The 17,765-nt window shown below is 42.9% G+C and overlaps 1 long non-coding RNA gene across 2 annotated transcripts in view; it reads left to right on the top strand.

The window, feature by feature from the left end:
• The window catches only part of LOC131918558 (uncharacterized), a 50,169-nt gene extending 38,542 nt beyond the window's left edge, over positions 1-11,627 (top strand). For both annotated transcript variants that reach the window (XR_009381022.1, XR_009381023.1), the window contains exons 4-5: positions 10,522-10,889; positions 11,374-11,627. This is a non-coding gene — a long non-coding RNA (uncharacterized LOC131918558). The remainder of the gene's footprint in view (positions 1-10,521; positions 10,890-11,373) is intronic.
• Positions 11,628-17,765: the final 6,138 nt, after the last annotated feature.

Here is a 17,765-nt window from a genome sequence, read left to right as displayed (position 1 = left end):
AAATCTCGATGTAATTTTGATTTGCATTTCCCTGACGACTAAGTGGAGTAAGAGGTTCATTCATCCGTTGCTGGTAGAAGTGCAGACTTGTACAGCCACTATGGAAATCAGTGTGGCAGTTCCTCAGGAAGATGAGCTACCTCGAGATCCAGCTCTACCACTCTTGGGCATTCTATTAGAGAAGAAAAGTAAATACCAGCCCAGCTACAAAACCTTCCACACAATGGTAGCCCTCCTGAAAGATACGCTGCTGCAATAGTGGCACAGAAGTTGTGGGAGTAACCAACCACTGTCCGAGTGGATTTAAGACCCGCTCCATGAGATGAAACCCATGCCTGACATTTTTCAAGTGACCTATAATCTGAGACTAGATAGGCCATGGACTTAGGCTAAAAGCAATATCACTCTTCTGCTGGAGGAGTGTAGCAATGCAATGACTCCTAATGATAATCTGCTATATCCTAGATCAGTGTCTTGCTCAGCCATCATTAGAGAAACTTCCTCCTGCAGTACATGGGAACAAATGCAGAGACCCAAAATTGAGAGACCTTAAAACACTCAGTCCTAAATGGGGTGTCTCCATCAAATCCCTCCTCTCAGGGCTCAGAGAACCCTGAAGAAGAGGAGGTGGAAAGACTGTAAAAGCCAGAGAGGATGAAGAACACCAAAGAAACAAGGCCTTCTAGACACAACAGGACTGATGTGCTTGTGAACTCCCAGAGATTGTGGCATAGGAGCTCCACAGGTCAAAGCCAAACCAGTCCCCAGCACTGAGAGGATAAGTGGACACAAGCCCCCATTCCTAACCCAGGAGTTGTCTCCAGTGGACAACCCCTCAAAAAGGAAAAACTACTTTTCTCCAGCAAAGTCTCACTGGGTGCACAAACCACACTTCAGGGCAGACCCCATGCCCAGCAGTAGATGGCCAACACAAAACAAACCCAATGGTATTCTTGGAGGTCTTTTGTCTCATAAGGCTTTGTCTGGGCATTTTTTTTTAAACCTTACATGCCTTTTGCTTGTATAGTATGCTTTCTGATTTTGTGTTTCTATGGGATTCCTGTATGTGTGAACATGTATGTCTGGGATTTTAAGTGGTTTTTGTGCTTTCTCTTTGGCTTTTTTTTCCTGTTTGTTTGTTTTGTCCTATTCTGGTTGTTGTCATCGTCGTTGTTGTTATCGTCTGTATGTTTCTTAATGAGAGAGAGGGGATTTGAGTGGGTGGGGAGGATTTGGGAGGAATTGGGGAAGAAAAAAACAGGATCAGAACATATTGCATGAAAAAAATCTATTATCAATTTAAAAAGAAGGGGGAACGCCCATACAAGTACAAGCACATTGTATTTTTTAAAATATAATAAAACATCTAAGATGTAAGTCTTCCAGGTAATTGGAATTACAGGTTTGTACCACCAGGCCTCGCTTATTTTTGTTGTTTGCTTGTTTTGTTTTGTGGATACAGGGTCTTGTTAGGCAGCCTGAGCTTGCCTGTAACTCACTGTTCTCCTGCCTTGATCTCCGAGGTGTGGGAGTGTAACGTTGTCTCACCCAGTTGTCTAATTCTTGCAGACCGTCCTGACTCTCCTCCTTCAACTAGACACAAAAGGAAAGACAATTGGTGGATTAATAGAATGACTTAAACATTTTTATTTTCAAGAAATAAGAATTAAAATGGTAACCTCTACTGGATATAGAAAGATCATTTCATGTGAATGTGTATGTACATATTTACATAAGAAGCTCCTGGTCCTTCGCACCCTAGCTGTTACTGCTCCTGCTTCTTATTCCATTAAGTGAGCAGGTCAACTGGTTCTTAGTCGCAGTGATCACCAAACTTGTGTACTCTGGAGTTCCTGAAACTTTCCAAGGATCGTGTGAGTACAGTTTTAAAAGAATCAGTTTCTTAGTTCTCAAACCCCATACACGTCAGCCTGCCTGTCAAGGAGCCAGTATGTATACCGAGTATCCACATCTGACATCCACTTTCTGAAAGCTCATCTCTCACCTTGTAGTAGAAGGCAAACCTCTGCCTAGTCAAATTTCTCATCTTATTCTTGATATAAGTCATGTAACACATAAACTTTATGAATGAATTAATTTTATCAGTTTATATCACATCATATATATTAATTATAATCCAAACCGTAATTTTATAGTTGATATAACTATGAGTGGATTCTGTAGCTTTGTTAACCCCAAAATAAAACTACATCATAATTTAAAATTGTAAAAATTTAATCTGCACACACACACACACACACACACACACACACACACACACAAAGTAGTCTGCAAAATAGGAGACCTCAAATCCAAACTGGTAAGAACCTGACTCACATTACCACATTGTTATAAACCAAGGAAGCAGTTTGACCTTTTTCATGATTGGCTCTTGCACATTAAAACTCTTCAAGGCAAGCCAACTTGGTGGTTTATAAAGGTAAAGGGGAAACCCCGTGTTAGGATGAGGTGTTTAATTTTAACTGGGCATGTTAATTAGGTGAGCCAAAGGGGGCTTCTGATTGCTGGACCTTGGTAGTCAGCCTCAGGAAGGGGAAGTGGCCAAATAAGGGAGTAGACCTTGGTGGCTAGCTTTAGGAAGGTAATCTAATGGTTTTTAGCAAGGCAGAGGGAATGGGAGAGAAGGACAAGGAAAGCCAGAGCCACCTGTTCGAGTGGGCTGGTGTCCCTTCAGGTAGAGATTATATTGAGGGAAAGCAGGATGACTTGAGTTTTGGGGTATGTGGCTATGGGCTATATGGGTGAACAGCCTTGGGATATATCCTAACTGTGGCTTCCTTTTTGTCTTTCTTTGTATTTAGCCCCTCCCTCTCTCGGTGCTAGAGGAATCCAATGTCTCAAGTGTGTTAGATACCGCAGAGCTGGATCCTCTCCCAATTTTTGCTTTTTACTTTTTCTTACTCAGTACTGGAAGTTGAGCTGAGTGTCTTGTACTCACTGGGTTATTGTCTACCACTGAGCCATGTCTCCAGCCCTCCGTTTCACTTTTTATTTTGATATAGGAACTCACGAAGTTGTCAGGCTGGTCTTGAACTTACTCTGTAGCCCAGGCAAGCCTTGGGCTTGGAATCCTTCTGTCTGAACCTCCCATGTATCTAGACCACCGGGCCTAGATTTTTTTCTCTTTCTTAACAACTGAAATTAACATTTTCAGAGAATCTAGTGGTAAAAATCAGTAATTTCTAAAACATGCTTCCTAAATTGTGACAGGTCCTCAGATCTTAGCATAACTGGTGCCATGTTAGAGGCATGGAGGCACCATTCTGGCCTAAGAGCCCAGTATGTAGACTTCAATACCTGCCTAAATGAGAGCAAAGACCTAGTAGTCCACCAAAGGCCACAGTTCTGGGAATGTCCCTAGATACACCAACCTTGCCTTTTGACTTCTGTAGTTCTGCTTCTGGCTGGTCTTGCTAACTGAAGTGTGGCGACCCAGAATGTGTTTTTTGTGCTTAAAAGCTCACCCTGAGAAAGGTTTGGGACTGCACTTGTGTCGCAGTGCCGTCACAGGCCAGCTAATAAAGACTTTCTATTGGCTTGAACCCGTGTCCAAGGGGTCTTCTCTGATGGATGGGTATACCTCTCAACAGTATTAGTACCATTCTTTAGTCTGTCTTATTAGCATTGCTGTTGGTTTTATAGAGTGAATGCTGCCTGGATGGTACTCTGGTTGGTTTGCACTATGTAGTGGCGAATCACAGCTCCTTCACTGTGTCAGCATTTAATAAAAATTTAGCCATCATGATACAAACACTGTCCAGTACTTAGCACTGAGGAGAAATGATGATGCCCAGATTTTTGTTGGACTTGATATTAACACTGAAACATCTGTTCAGCCTTTTTTCTGCTCCATCTATCATTCATATACAATAATGGTTGGTACTATTTAAATTTTGACTTGTACATGTATGTGTGTGTATGTGTGTATATGTGTGTGTGTGTGTGTGTGTGTGTGTGTACACATCCTGCAGCTCACACATGAAGGTTAGATGAGAACTTTCAGGGATTGGTCCTCTCCTTCCACCATATGGGTCCTTGGATCTAGTTCAGGTTGTCCAGCTTAGGGGCAAGTGTCTTTACCTGCTAAGCCATCTTGCCAACCCTGGTATCTATTTAAAGGTCCTTTCTTCAATTTCTAAAAACCCTGAAATGGTGTGCTATCTTGATCTTGAGAACCTCCTTCCTTAACTTGGTTGAACACTGTTTAACTAGCATATAAGCTACTTTATTAGGATGAACCTGCCGAAAAGTGCACTGCGCCAGGAACGTGGCAGGAAGTACAGAAAGAAACTGAAAGCATTTGCCTTCACACTCAGCACAAACAGTGCTAACCTTCGTTCCGTTGGGTTGGCTCAGAAAGGACTTTCTCTCCGAGTGCCTGGGGGAAGTTTCTTACCCTCCTGCCTTCCAGAGCTGTCTGGGGCACACTCCCCCAACTCAGCACAGCCCCTGCTTCTAATCCCTGCAAACTCCTATCTGGGAACAAGAACCACAAGATTACTGGAAAGCAGGGGACAACGGGCAGGAAGAAGGGGAGTGAAACTGGAAGAAGCAAGAAGGAGAAAAGAGAGGGTCACCCTCATGCCAAGGTTTCCTCCTTGTCATCTTCTCTGTGAAAAGAGGGGATCTGAAAGAGTGGGGGTGCTAGAAAAGGAGGGGGAGGGGCTTCTGTTCCCCTCCTTCCACCCCATCTTCCAGGCATGACAGCACTGTCCCAGCCCAGCTCCACATCAGCATCAGCCTCTTCTAGGAGTGGGGAGGCCGAGAAGGCTTGCTCTCTCTGCCTTGCTGGTGAGACAAACCTGAAGTCGGGATGATGGGAAGGAGGAGGAAATGGAGAAAAGGAGGAAGGGGAAGGAAGGAGAGAAGAGAAGGGAACAGGAGGAGACAGCAAAGGAAAAGAAAGAAGAGGGAGAGGAAAGTGGAAACAGGAGGGAGGAAGGAAGGAAGGAAGGAAGGAAGGAAGGAAGGAAGGAAGGAAGGAAGGAAGGAAGGAAGGGAGTAAACTGATGGAGAAGACAGGGAAAGAGGACTGCTGGTCCCCCGTGGGAATAGAGCCTCTCTCCTCTAAACCCTGGGGAAATGGCTGGGGAACCCCACTCATATACTTGGCAGCCTGAGTCCTCTGGAGCAGGGACCATACAGTGCTGTTTAACTTGCATCTTCATGGCTCTCGGATGACAGAAAGAAGGACCTTCAAGCCCAAGCGGCAGACACCAGATCATAGCCCTGGCCAGATGACAGCCGGAAACTATGTCAGAGATTACAATTTAGCTAATAGGACAGTGCTGGCAACATAACAGGGAAGCCAGCCAGGGCGGTGGCTCCTGTGACCTGGGAAACACATGCTGAGGAGTGCCTTTCCTTTCCTCCTGTCAGTGCTTATCATGCATAATCCTGCCCTAGTATTGGCAGATCTCTGGTTGGTTTATAATTTAAGAAAATCCAGAAACCCTTTTCTAAAGGTCTTGCAACTTCAATTTTTTATTTTATGAAAGTAAACTACGAATTCGAATTGCTTCAGAAACCGTGAAAACCAAAAGAAGCCCACACAGAAGAAGCATGTGAAGTGACGGGCAAGCAGCAGAGGGTCCCAGAACTCTGGCAGATTGTGCCAGCATAGACCCAGGGGGCACAAGTCAAACCGTGTTGTGGATTGGATCCTTCCTGCCACTCTGAGGCTGTGAGGGGGCAAAATTGGACTGGGAATGAAAGAGGAACACAAGATTTTAGTGAGGAAGTGACAGGCACCTTGGGCGCCTTTAAATGCAGGTGTTGGGGGGACTATTTCAGAGGACCTCTCTCCCCACAGCAAGGTACAGCCTGGCAGGCTGGGGCCCACAGAGGGAGAATGGGATGCTGGAGGGAACAAAGGAGGCCAAGAAGATGTCATTGAATGTGGCTATGTCCTTACACTGGGCCGAGGACAAAGGGTAAGAACTCATGGTCTTGGGCATATGACACAAACTTGGGCTGGGGAAACAGGAATGAATCCTGTGGTGGTTTGAACGAAAATGGTCCCCACAGGCTCAGAGAGTGGCACAGTTAGGAGGTGTGGCCTTGTTGGAGTGGGTGTGGTCTTGTTACAGGAAGTGCGTCATTGGGGGTGGGCTTTGAGGTTTCAAGTGCTCAAGCCAAGCCTGGTGTCACTCTCTCTTCCTGCTGCCTACCAATCTGCATGTAGAACAAACTCTCAGCTACCTCTCCAGCATCATGTCGGCCTACATGCCACCATACTTCCCACCATGATGATAATGAACTAAACCTCTGAAACTGTAAGCTGGCCCCAATTAAATGCCTTCCTTTATAAGAGTTGCCATGGTCCAGATCTCTGTGAGTTCGAGGCCAACCTGGGCTACAGAGTGAGTTCCAGGAAAGGCGCAAAGCTACACAGAGAAACCCTGTCTCGAAAAAAAAAAAAAAAGAGTTGCCATGGTCATGATGTCTCTTCACAACAATAGAAACCCTAAGTAAGACAAGGAAATGGTGCTGAACTCCAGACCAGGCAACTCTGAAGAAGGAGGGATGCTGGGACCAGCCAGAGATGATAAGGACCAAGAGTGCAGAAAGTCAGAAGGAGAGAGGTAAAGAGAGGAACTTCTTCCCAGGGAGACCCACCACAGCACACAAGGAAGGAGAGACATACTCCTATATTTTGAAAGGAAATCATCTGCTTTTTGCATGTCAACATTAATACTGTTTTTAAACCCATAGATCAAAATGAAATAATTCAGTGAGTCAGATGTAATCCACAGGTCCATCTTCCAGTTAATTTTTTTTTTAATTCATTGGACATTCCTACTTAAGTATGGCAAAAAGACCTGATTTCTCATTTCTAATATTTTGGGAAGTACAGGAAAGTAGAAGAGGCGATCAGGCCATTATTTATGAAATCATCTAATGAAATAGTTAAAATGTACAAATACAGATAATATCTAGGGTTTCTGGGTACCTGCTATTTATGACATTATTTGGAGGAAACACATCACAAGCTTCAATAACAACATTCAACTCCTCATTGATTGAAGCACACTATCTTAGCTGCTGTTTTGATAAGAGAGACTTTTCTTTGAGATATGATTTAATGAGATTTGGAGGCTTCCCAAAGACTTAGCTAGCTGACTCTCCTGATACAACCTAGATATCTAATCTCCTTTATAACTAAGATTCCTCAGCCAAGATTAGTAGCACTGTCTGTGGCCCATGTGACACTAACCCCTGAGATCATACATCACTTGAAACACAATAAAAATACCCTTCAAAGATGAATAGGTTCTCGATGAATATGTAATCAGGACTATTTTAGCCAAGCATAAATCTCGCTTTAAACATGATGGTGTCTAATTTATGCATCAACTTGATTAGGCTATAGCATCAAACATTAGTTTAGAGGCAGCCATGAAGGTGTTTTGATGTGACTAACACATTCATCCAGCTTTAAGTAAAGATTATCTTTCATAATGTGTGTGGGGCTCATCCAATCATTGAAGGTCTTAAGCATAAGAAATGAGGAAAGAATTTTGCCTCAAGACTGTTATAATTCTGCCTGAATTTCTGGTCTGCACGTTTGTCTTATTAAAAAAAAAAAGATATAATGGTTGAGGAGATGAGTCAAGAGTAAGAGTACTTGCTGTGTAAGCATAAGGACTTGAATTCAAATCCTGTGTGCAGCTCTATCCCTGGTGCTGTGGGACGGGGCAGACAAGATTGCTGGGGCTTGCTGGCCACCAGCCTATCCAGCTTCAGTGAGAGACTGTCTCCAAGGAACAAGACAGAGAATGACAGAGCAGTATACCAACGTCCTCTGGTTTTGGGTACAGTGTACACACATGGGTGCAAACAACATACACATACAATACAAACACGAACAGTATACATACAAGTCTGGAAAGTACTCTTCCAGTCAGCAGGTCTTTCCCACCTAGTTCAGAGCATGTGAATGTGAATGAGCCAATACCTCATATGGTAGCTAATTTCATATGGCAAGTTCTAAGTCTACTATGGGTTGGATCTCACGGAACTAGGATTTGACAACTGCTAGGGACCACAGTCCTCTGAGCAAAATAGACACCATCTTCATCAGAATAGCTGAGGCTAACCCACGAGAGGCCATCAAGAGCGGGCCTGTTGACTTTTGATGCTCCCTCAGAGGACAAGTATGGGGAGCGTCACTGGATCCTCACCTAGGATTCCAGCCACTCCTCCCAACCATTTGTATCCAGTTCTGCCCTAATTGCATGTGGCTTCCTAGAGATGTCTGGAGGTGCTAGCTTGCCTAGACTAGGGAAGGTTAACTGACAGGCTCAGTCTGTGTGGCTTAGGAAGCCATTACCCATGCTGGTAAAGACTTTCCAGTATAGCTGTTTTGAGAGCACCCACTGTCCCACCATAACCCCTCACCTACAAGAAAGCCCGATACTGACTGGTTCCCCAGGGTGAGCTTCGGTGGAATCATAATTTAGATTGTCACTGGGACCTTATGAAGAGGCATAGACATTGTGTCCCCCACAGAGAAATTCTTGTAGTAATAACCCTTTCTGTACTTCATGCAACAAACTTGGAAGCAGGCTTTATGTTTGTTATCATATCCTTTTTTATAAAAGCACACATTTAGAGTGCATCTATCATGTTTGTACAGCATGATGAAATTTTACAATCCAGGCACATTTGTGTAATCAGCACCTGAGTCAAGAAACATGATAAACACCCTAAAAAAATGATCCCCAAGTATTATGCTGTGATTGTATATATAAATATGCATGAGTATATGTATGTGTATATAAGTGCAGATATGTACTGCTTAGCAAGAAGAATGCCTAAGAACCATGTCATTATCATGACTTCATCATTGTGTAAACATAGATATATGCAAACTAAGCTTTGATATTATTAGATAGCAACATCCTAAATATTTGCAGTTGTATGTGCAGTCCCTGTTGATAGAGATATCATAATGTGGCACATAATTGTATGTGTATGCTATACAGATACATGCATGAGATATAAATATTTCCAGCATCCCAGAAGATTCTCCCAAGTCTAGCTAGTTCAGTGTACTGAGACTGAGTGTGCTCAGGGAAATGGGACCATAGATTTGCTACTTTTTGGGGAAGGTAACTATAATCCTGACCATTCAGCAGCAAAGGAATTGTACAACATGTGCCCTAGAATCCACCTTCTTTCCATCAACCTCTATCTTCATAAGATTCACTATGTTGTTAACATCAAATTGTAGTTCAGCTGGGCGGTGGTGGTGCACGCCTTTAATCCCAGCACTTGGGAGGCAGAGCCAGGCAGATCTCTGCGAGTTTGTGGCCAGCCTGTTCTACAGAGAGAGATCCAGGACAGGCACCAAAACTACACAGAGAAACCCTGTCTCGAAAAAAAAAAAAAAATTGTAGTTCGTGAATCTGAGACTCAGAGATCTCACACATAGCGTTTAAATCAGTCATAGCATTTAAATCAGTCACGTGCCAAATCCCAAGTCTTTTCTAGCTATACCAATTATTTCTGAAGTGGATGTGAAAATGTTTAGGTCATACAATGGTGAAGATTAATGTTTTTTCTACATGTATTAGGAAAAATAACTAGCATATTAAAAGTCCACAGCAGAAGTTCCTTTATAATAACATAGTTTTATATAAAACTAAGTCCTTATAATAACATAGTTCCAAAGCTAAAAACACCTACCATATGATCCAGCAATGTGCTTCTAGATAAATACTCACCACATAGCAATCATAAGCATAAGTTTTAGTAACAATTATTAAAATGTGAACATCCTAAATTTTGATCAGCCACATAATGCATAAATAAGTTGCATAATATTAATAGAATGGACTTCCACATGCTAATAAAAAAAATCACAGATTACTGCTGCCATTATCAACAATGTGGATAAATGTCTCAGGCATTTGTGACAAGTAAATACGGTAGATGCAAAGGAATACATGATACATGGTTCCATTTTTAGGAATTTTAAGAAGAGGCAAAACTAAACTGTGGGTGATAGGTACCAGCATGGTGGTGGCTTGGGGGAGTGATATTTACTGGTAAAGAACATGAGGAAACATTCTGTGACCAGGGAAAAAGAAATTCTCCAGATGAGGTTTTGCGATGTTGCCCAGGCTGACCTCAAACTCCTGGCTCTACCTCCTAAGAGCTGGGATCAAATGCATGCTCCACCACACCCGGCTCAGCAACATTGTTTTATGTTTTGCTATGCTGAGTAGATGTGTGTGTGGGTGGTTGTATGCAAATGTGTGCATGCATATGCTGATGGGAGAATCTATGGAGTTTGAAACATACATTTGAGAAAAATCAATAATATTTAAAATAAATGTATTTCCATTCTTTTAAAATGAACCACTTTAATAAAAATCCTAAATTAAGAGTAACTATTATGGGGCTTGGGGTACAGCCTAGTGGCAGAGATCCTATAAAACATATATAAGGTCCCAGCTTCAACCCTTAGCATCCCACAAAAATATCTCATTCTAGGTTCCATGGTTTGTAAAGCTGCCTCACAAGAGGTAGAAGATTGTGATGAGCATAGCAAAAGAAAAAAAATGCCTTTTAGACATGTAAAAAACAGCCTAGTCAGGATCCCCACTACACCCAAGGCTGCACCTGATAACCAGAGTCCAGTGACATCACTCCCTCAAGATGACAGACACACAACTAGAACTCCACAACGCCCACTGGACAGTATGTAAGCAGAGACCAAGACCGATGCCCTGCTCTGCACATCTGGAGAGATGCCACCTTGATCTGCCCTGCATCTTGAGATTCTGCCCCCCAGATCTTGACCTTTGAGCTGGAGACAGCTGTGAAAAGGAGCCGACCTTCAGCTGAGGTATACTGCAAAGGTGAGCAGCCTCGGGGAGATAGGCTTAGAACTGTTGTTAGGAATTTCGAGTGTGAATCTCGTATGAGGACCCCCAGTATAATAAAATACAATTTCTGTAATATCAACTACATGTACCTACTTTCTTGCTCATGACAAGGAATGATGCTGGTATGCTTTAGCAGTCTCTAACAACAGCTGTGTTTAGCGTAAGGGGAAGAGAAGACAAGCCATTCTTTCTCTAGGCATGGTCTGGGGCCAGGGGAAAGAGAAGGTAGGCTAGTCTATCTATAGGCATGATCTGGGGCCAAGCATAATGGTATCATCCATACGTTTATTACACCTGCCATGTCTTGTGGCTCACTCCAGAATCTGCATTTTAACAAGACTCTTGGGTGGTTCCTGTACTCTGAATGAAAGACAAAGCTCTGATACAGACAGCAGTGAGACTGTTTTGTACACATCTGCTCTATCTTCCTAAAGGAGATTGATTTTTTTTCCCCTAGGATCCTGTAGGATCATAAGGGAAGAGAGAGCTCAGACCCCTCAGGGAAGAACATGGGAGTCCTGGGAGAACTTGACTGCTTCCGAGGTATCTGGCAATGTGGCTCTCTGAGTTTTTCCTCTCAGATGGGCTATGACCACACCAGTGAAAGAAGTGTGCCAAGGTCTTTTCACACCCTCTCTGGAACGAGGCTGCAGTGACTGAAGGGAAAATGGAGCACCTGTATAGTTCATGCTTAAAAATTCTTTAAAGAAATCCTTGTTCTTTTGGTATTTGTGATTCTATAAATAATAGGGAAGAAACATTTCAAATTTTAAAAAATACAGAGGTGATGTCACGTGAGCCACTAATCTCTGTTCCAAGGAGACAATAATAAAGATTATAATCCTTCTGTCTCAGCTGGAGGTGGGAAAACTACTGTGTTCACCCCTTTTCTAATGAGCTGCACCTCCCCTGGGGCACAAACCTGGCAATGTCGTCAACTGTAGGCAAAGGGTGGAAATCCATGTGACAATGTGTTAATATTTGTTATTTAACTTGATAAACAATAAAAAGAGAAGAGCCCATTAACAGTTCTTCTCACTTTATGTCTTTCAGAATCTATCTTATTATTACTGGGAATCAACCTAGAGTCTAGCCCAAAATGTAAGATTCAAATCATATTGGATTTTGGCCAAACCTATAAAACAGTGTAGGAAGTTGTTTGGGGGAAAGGTGTCTTTTTCTAATCTTTTCTTTTCTCCTCCCATGAGTGAATGAGTCTTCATAAAATATAAAAACTAAATAAATAGTTAATTAAAAAAAAAAACAGCCAGGCAGTGAGTGGCACTCGTCTTTAATCCAACAGTCAGACAAATCTCTCATTTGGAGGCCAGCCTGGTCTACATAGTGAGTTCCAGGACAGCTAGGGCTACACAGAGCACCCCTGTCTTGAAAAACCAACAACAAAACCAAACCAAACCACACTCCAAGCATCCAGCCCCACTTAGAAATAACTCCCAGCTTTAGACCTCCATGCCCAGACCACTTGTCTATCTCTTCTAACTTTGTCCCTTTCAGATTTGGGTTGGGGACACTGAGGGGAGCAGTCAGACCTGGAATATAAATAATCTTGGACCATCTGTGCTTTTGCCTTGTTCAAGATGTAGGAATCTGGATTAATGTCCCTCAGTGTCAGCCTCTGAATTGTACTGATTAGGCCAACTTGGATTTTCCATTCCATTTGGATATCCTGACATCAGACAAACCTGGAGTAACAGAACTGTGTAGTTATCAAGCCCCTGGCTTATGAGCTCATTGTTTGTGTTCCCACCCTTTCCACATCCTTCTGCTGCCACCACCATCACCACCCCAGGTCTGTCAACACATGCAGCCATTTCATAATACCTCTGTGTTCAAGTGTTTGGTTCTAGAACGGAAGTTAATATCCTTACCATAACCTAACAATTCAAGTGAATTTTGGCTTTCTAGGACATTTTCCTTTATGTCACCCAAAATCAAGATGTGATTGCCCTTTGTATTTAACAAGCTCTTGCTTGAATATTGTAACTTAAACTTTTTGGACCAGTGTCCATTTAAATATGGAAAATGCCCCCATACACACACACACACACACACACACACACACACACACACACACACACTAAATATTACCATATTTTATTTCCCAGTAGGAAAAAGAACTAAAATATAAACTATAGCTCCTTAAACGACTGGGGAGTTTTTTGGTTTCAGTTGGGTGCGTGGGTGGTTGGTTGGTTGGTTGGCTGGGTTTTTTGAGACTGTTTGGCCCTGTAGTCCAGGCTGACCTAGGACTTCCTATCTAGCCTAGGCTTGCCTAGAACTTGCAATCCTCTTGTTGCAGCCTTCAGGGTGTTGCAATAACAGGTGTATACCACCTTGCCTGGATAAATGCTATACATTTTATGCGTAATTCGTTAGCAATGGATAAATTATTTATGTTTCAAAGTTTAGCTTGATCAAACTACAGATTATAAATGAATGCCGTTGCTACAGATGTGTAACACTACTTGCAAATATTCTAATTATACAATCTATACATTTTGACTAATGAAGCTAAATGTATGGTTATTAAATAACCAGAATTGCAGCAACTGAAAATCATGGACCATTCATAGACACTGATGATATACTGTTCACAAGAATTCCTTCAAAAATACGTGTGGGAATTCAACCATCACCATGTGCTATGTAATGCCAGCTCTACAACATACAAGTAGTATGTTAAGAATCAACCTCATGTGTCAGATGAACTAGGTTTTTCATCGACTGTAATTGTCTGTTGAATTTAGTTTATAAGTAAAGCCTGGCAACCCTCAGCTTTCCGGTAGGTTACTTCTTAGCTAGCCCCATGTAAATGGAGATCGCTGAAGAAATATCTGATGTCAGTGAATAAGAGTGTTTGCAGTGCAGGGATGAAGAACTGCATTCAAATATCCAGCACTAAATGTAAAAGGCTTGGGTGGCCTCACCCATTTGTAGCCCCAGTGCTATGGGGGCAGAGACAGGTGGATCGATGAGACTTTCTGGCTGCCAGTCTAGCAACAACAACACAAATGGTGCAGGCTCAGTGAGAGACCCTGCATCCAAAGAAAGACGTGAAGAGCAGTAAAGCAGGATACCCAATGTTCTCTTCTGACTTCTTCAAGCACATGCACTGTAGTGCATGTGTGGCTGGCACACACACACACACACACACACACACACACACACACACGCACGCACGCACACACGTGCACACATACTATATGGGCACACACCCTACCATTCACATACATACTCAAAAATAATAACAAATACTGTGAGGATTAAAATTATGTTTTAAATTTTAATTAGTGTGCTTAAGAGATCTATAAAACAAAAATGGCTCTAACCTTTAAGCCCCACTTGCCCAAGGACAGATAACTTCCTGGAATGCTGGGTGCTATTGTTCATGTAAGATAACAAGACACATATTTTCACTTTTGTAAACAAGGTTGGTTGCCCCAACTGCACAGGATATACTTGATCTCATGTACGTGGGAGTTATGTAGGCAGGAAGTACATCAGGATGTATGCCTGCCCCCAGTTTGATGAAGACAGGAAGTATGTAGCCTTGTGGGTTTTGCCTTTATAAGCCTCTGACTAATGTAATTCATGGCCATTCTCTGGGAATCCCAGGTATGGACCTGGCCAGTGTTCATCATCCTGGACAGTATTTAATAAAACTTGCTTCAAATTTGGCTCAAAAATTAAGGTAAGTGGTCTTCGTCTCACTCTTATTATCAACACCTTGCTTCTTAGATCAGTTTTGGAATTCCAAAGAGAAAATAGCTGTAGACCTCATTTTGAAAGCCATGACACGGGTCTAGAACAGTCAGACAAATTGCTAGATTGGGCCATGTGCAGCCTTCCTCCCTCTTTATTGTTCTCTCTGCCCCCAGCCCACTCTCCATTACCATTCTGAATTCTACTTTCTGGTCCTCTGTCATTCCCTGCCTCTCAACTCCCTCTCCAAAATTTACCTTTCTCCAAATCTGCCTCCCTCGCTATTATTCTCTAAGTACATGGGAACATTCCACCCAATAGCAAACCTCCCCGGGCAGGCCTGTGCCCTGGTAGACCCCTCTGGATATAACTGCTGTCCTCTCTCTCGTAACACACTTCCTGTAAGGTGCCCTGTTATACATCACCTGAGACTAGATCATACTAGCTTCATCCATAATTTTCCACTTTCAGTACAACCTTGCAAAGGTTCATGTGGTCTCCAAATATAAAACATAATCCAAAAGTCCAGACATGAAACTGTTCATTGTTTCATAAAATATAGGAATTGTATATTACCTCTCTGTAAATAAGTACTCATTTGTCATCCAAACACTGTATTATAAAAGCTGCCAAAATACTTATTTTTTTTAAATCCTGTAACTCATTCCTCAATCAGATATAGTTACTAAGCCATATACTCCTTTATTATTTTAAGTTGTAAGTAATCAATGTACATAAGATTTTAGTGTTAATAACAGCAACAAAGCTTTATTAAATTAATCCACCCATCCATCCATTTATCCATCCATCCATCCATCCATCCATCCCACTTACTTGCCCATGTATCCACCCCTTTCCATCCATCCATCCATCCATCCCACCCACACACCCATGCATCCACCTCTCTTTCCATCCACCTACCCATTCATCATCTTATCCATCTATCTACCCATCCATCCATCCATCCATCCATCCACTCATCCACTCATGCAACCATGCACACAGTCATCCATCCATCCATCCATCCATCCATCCATCCATCCATCCAACAGTTAGTTATTAAGCACCTATTAATAGGTGTTGTTGCTATTGTAGTCATGCAGATTTGTGGTTGAACCCAGATCCAAAGCACCTTTCCTTTATTATGAGTGCTTTATGCATGCTCTCTTCTCCTCTTGTAGCCAATTATTAGTAAGCGCCTTTCTCTGATTAGAACATCAACAGACAAATATTGAATACACGTGCAGACTGTTTACTATTCTAATCAAATAGTGCATTTCACAAAGTTAATTTGATACCTATTTAAGATGGCACATAATTAATGCTGAATTGCCTAGCAATTAGATAAAGTTGTACCAATAAATCTGTAATCAGCCCCCACATTGTTTTCTGCGTTGTGTTTTTTCAAGATCTATCATTTCCTGCTGGTATGCTATTTTTTTTCTCCTTTGCTTCTTACACTTCAGTTTCTTCAGAACCCAAGTAAATAAATTATGAGCCTAGATTGAGTTTTTCATGGCCTGAGTCCCATATTCCTCAGGGCCTAGATCTTTCTGGGCCTTTCTTAGTGGACCAACCCATCATCCCTGATCATCATCTCTTCCTGGAGGCTGAACATTGAGAGACAACACAAGTCAGGCAAACCTGGCTTTGAAAAGACTACTGGTTCATCATATGCTGGGGAGTCAATGGACAGTGACCACCACAGGCGATGGCAAAGTAGAGCTGAGGGTGAGCTCTGGGTTTCCTGCATTTGCAATTTGAGAGTCTTAGAGGAAAAAAACAAATAGAGCATATATAAAAAGAAACCAACAACTTTTAAAATATTCTAATTCCTGAACCCGTGCTCAACTGCAGTAAATAAAATCACAAATTCACAAGGACAAAGAGAGCAGGGAAAGAGTCAGTAGCCGAGAAGCAGTGTGGCTCACCCTGTAGAGACTGGCAAGCAGAGAGCAGAGAAGTGACGGCCGAGAACGCATGCCCCACACCGTGCCTAAGAACACCAGCAGGCGTTCAGCCATCCTGATTACAGGGGCCGGGAGAGGCTCAGCAGAACATGGCTGTCCCTGTAGGAGAGCAAGAGTATATGATGGAAATAAGGGGGTGGTTTAGTCACCTGTCCACTGAGCTGATGACAAAGCTGGACAAGGACTTCTTCTCTGCACTAGACACACACAACCAAGGTCTCTGAATCCCTGGAGAGGAAGTAAGTCCTCCCCAGAGATTCCCAAGCATGTCAGACAATTGTGAAGCGCAGAGCTGAACACAGGAAAAGAAAGTCTACTGACTGACTGTCAGCAGGCCCCCAGTCACTTCTGTAAGTGCTTCCAGAATCTCAGCACACCAGATAAAGTCAATAATGGCTGGATTCTTCCCAGGAGAAATTGAATGGCTGCAGAGTAGCGTGGGGCGGTGGGGGGTAGGGGTGGGGGTGCGGGGAGGTGTAGAACTATAATTTTGATATTTGGGATTTCCACAATGAAAACTTACCTACGATCTGATTACCCTATATTAAAACTCCAGGGGTTGGAGGGGTGGCTGGGTTGGTCAAGTGCTTGCCACACAAGCGTGAGGACCGGGGTTCAAATCCCCAGCACCCACACAAAAGTATCGAGGGTGGCAGTGCGTGTCCGCGATGCCAGCCACTAAGGAAACCAAGACAGGTGAATCGGCAGAGCTTGCTGGCGACCCAGGCTGGCCTAATCACTGAAGCTCCAGGGTCAACGAGAGACCCTGTCTCAAAAAAACAAGGCGGACAGCAAGTGAGTACGACACCTGATATTGACTTCTGGCTTCCATAATCACTCACTCACACTCGTGTGTACATGCACGTCCATGTGTACGCACATAAACATGTACGCAGATCGATCTCTCTCTCTCTCTCTCTCTCTCTCTCTCTCTCTCTCTCTCTCTCTCTCTCTCTCTCTCTCTCTCCTTTTCCCTCTCCTCCATTTTTAGGCAAGGAGCCAGCTCACCCTAAATGTTGTCGGCAGCAATTTTTTGACAAGGAAGAAAATCAGACTTAGAAATAACTAAAGCTGCCATTGCGGAAGGTGGAAGGAAGTGGAGCATGCCTGTAATACCGGCACTTCGAAGGCTGCAACGGAAGGGTCATTATGAGTG

The sequence above is a fragment of the Peromyscus eremicus genome, chromosome 8b, assembly GCF_949786415.1.
Source record: "Peromyscus eremicus chromosome 8b, PerEre_H2_v1, whole genome shotgun sequence".
Lineage (NCBI taxonomy): Eukaryota > Metazoa > Chordata > Mammalia > Rodentia > Cricetidae > Peromyscus > Peromyscus eremicus.
Note: the sequence above shows the minus strand (reverse complement) of the source record. Positions and strands in the feature narration are given on the sequence as shown.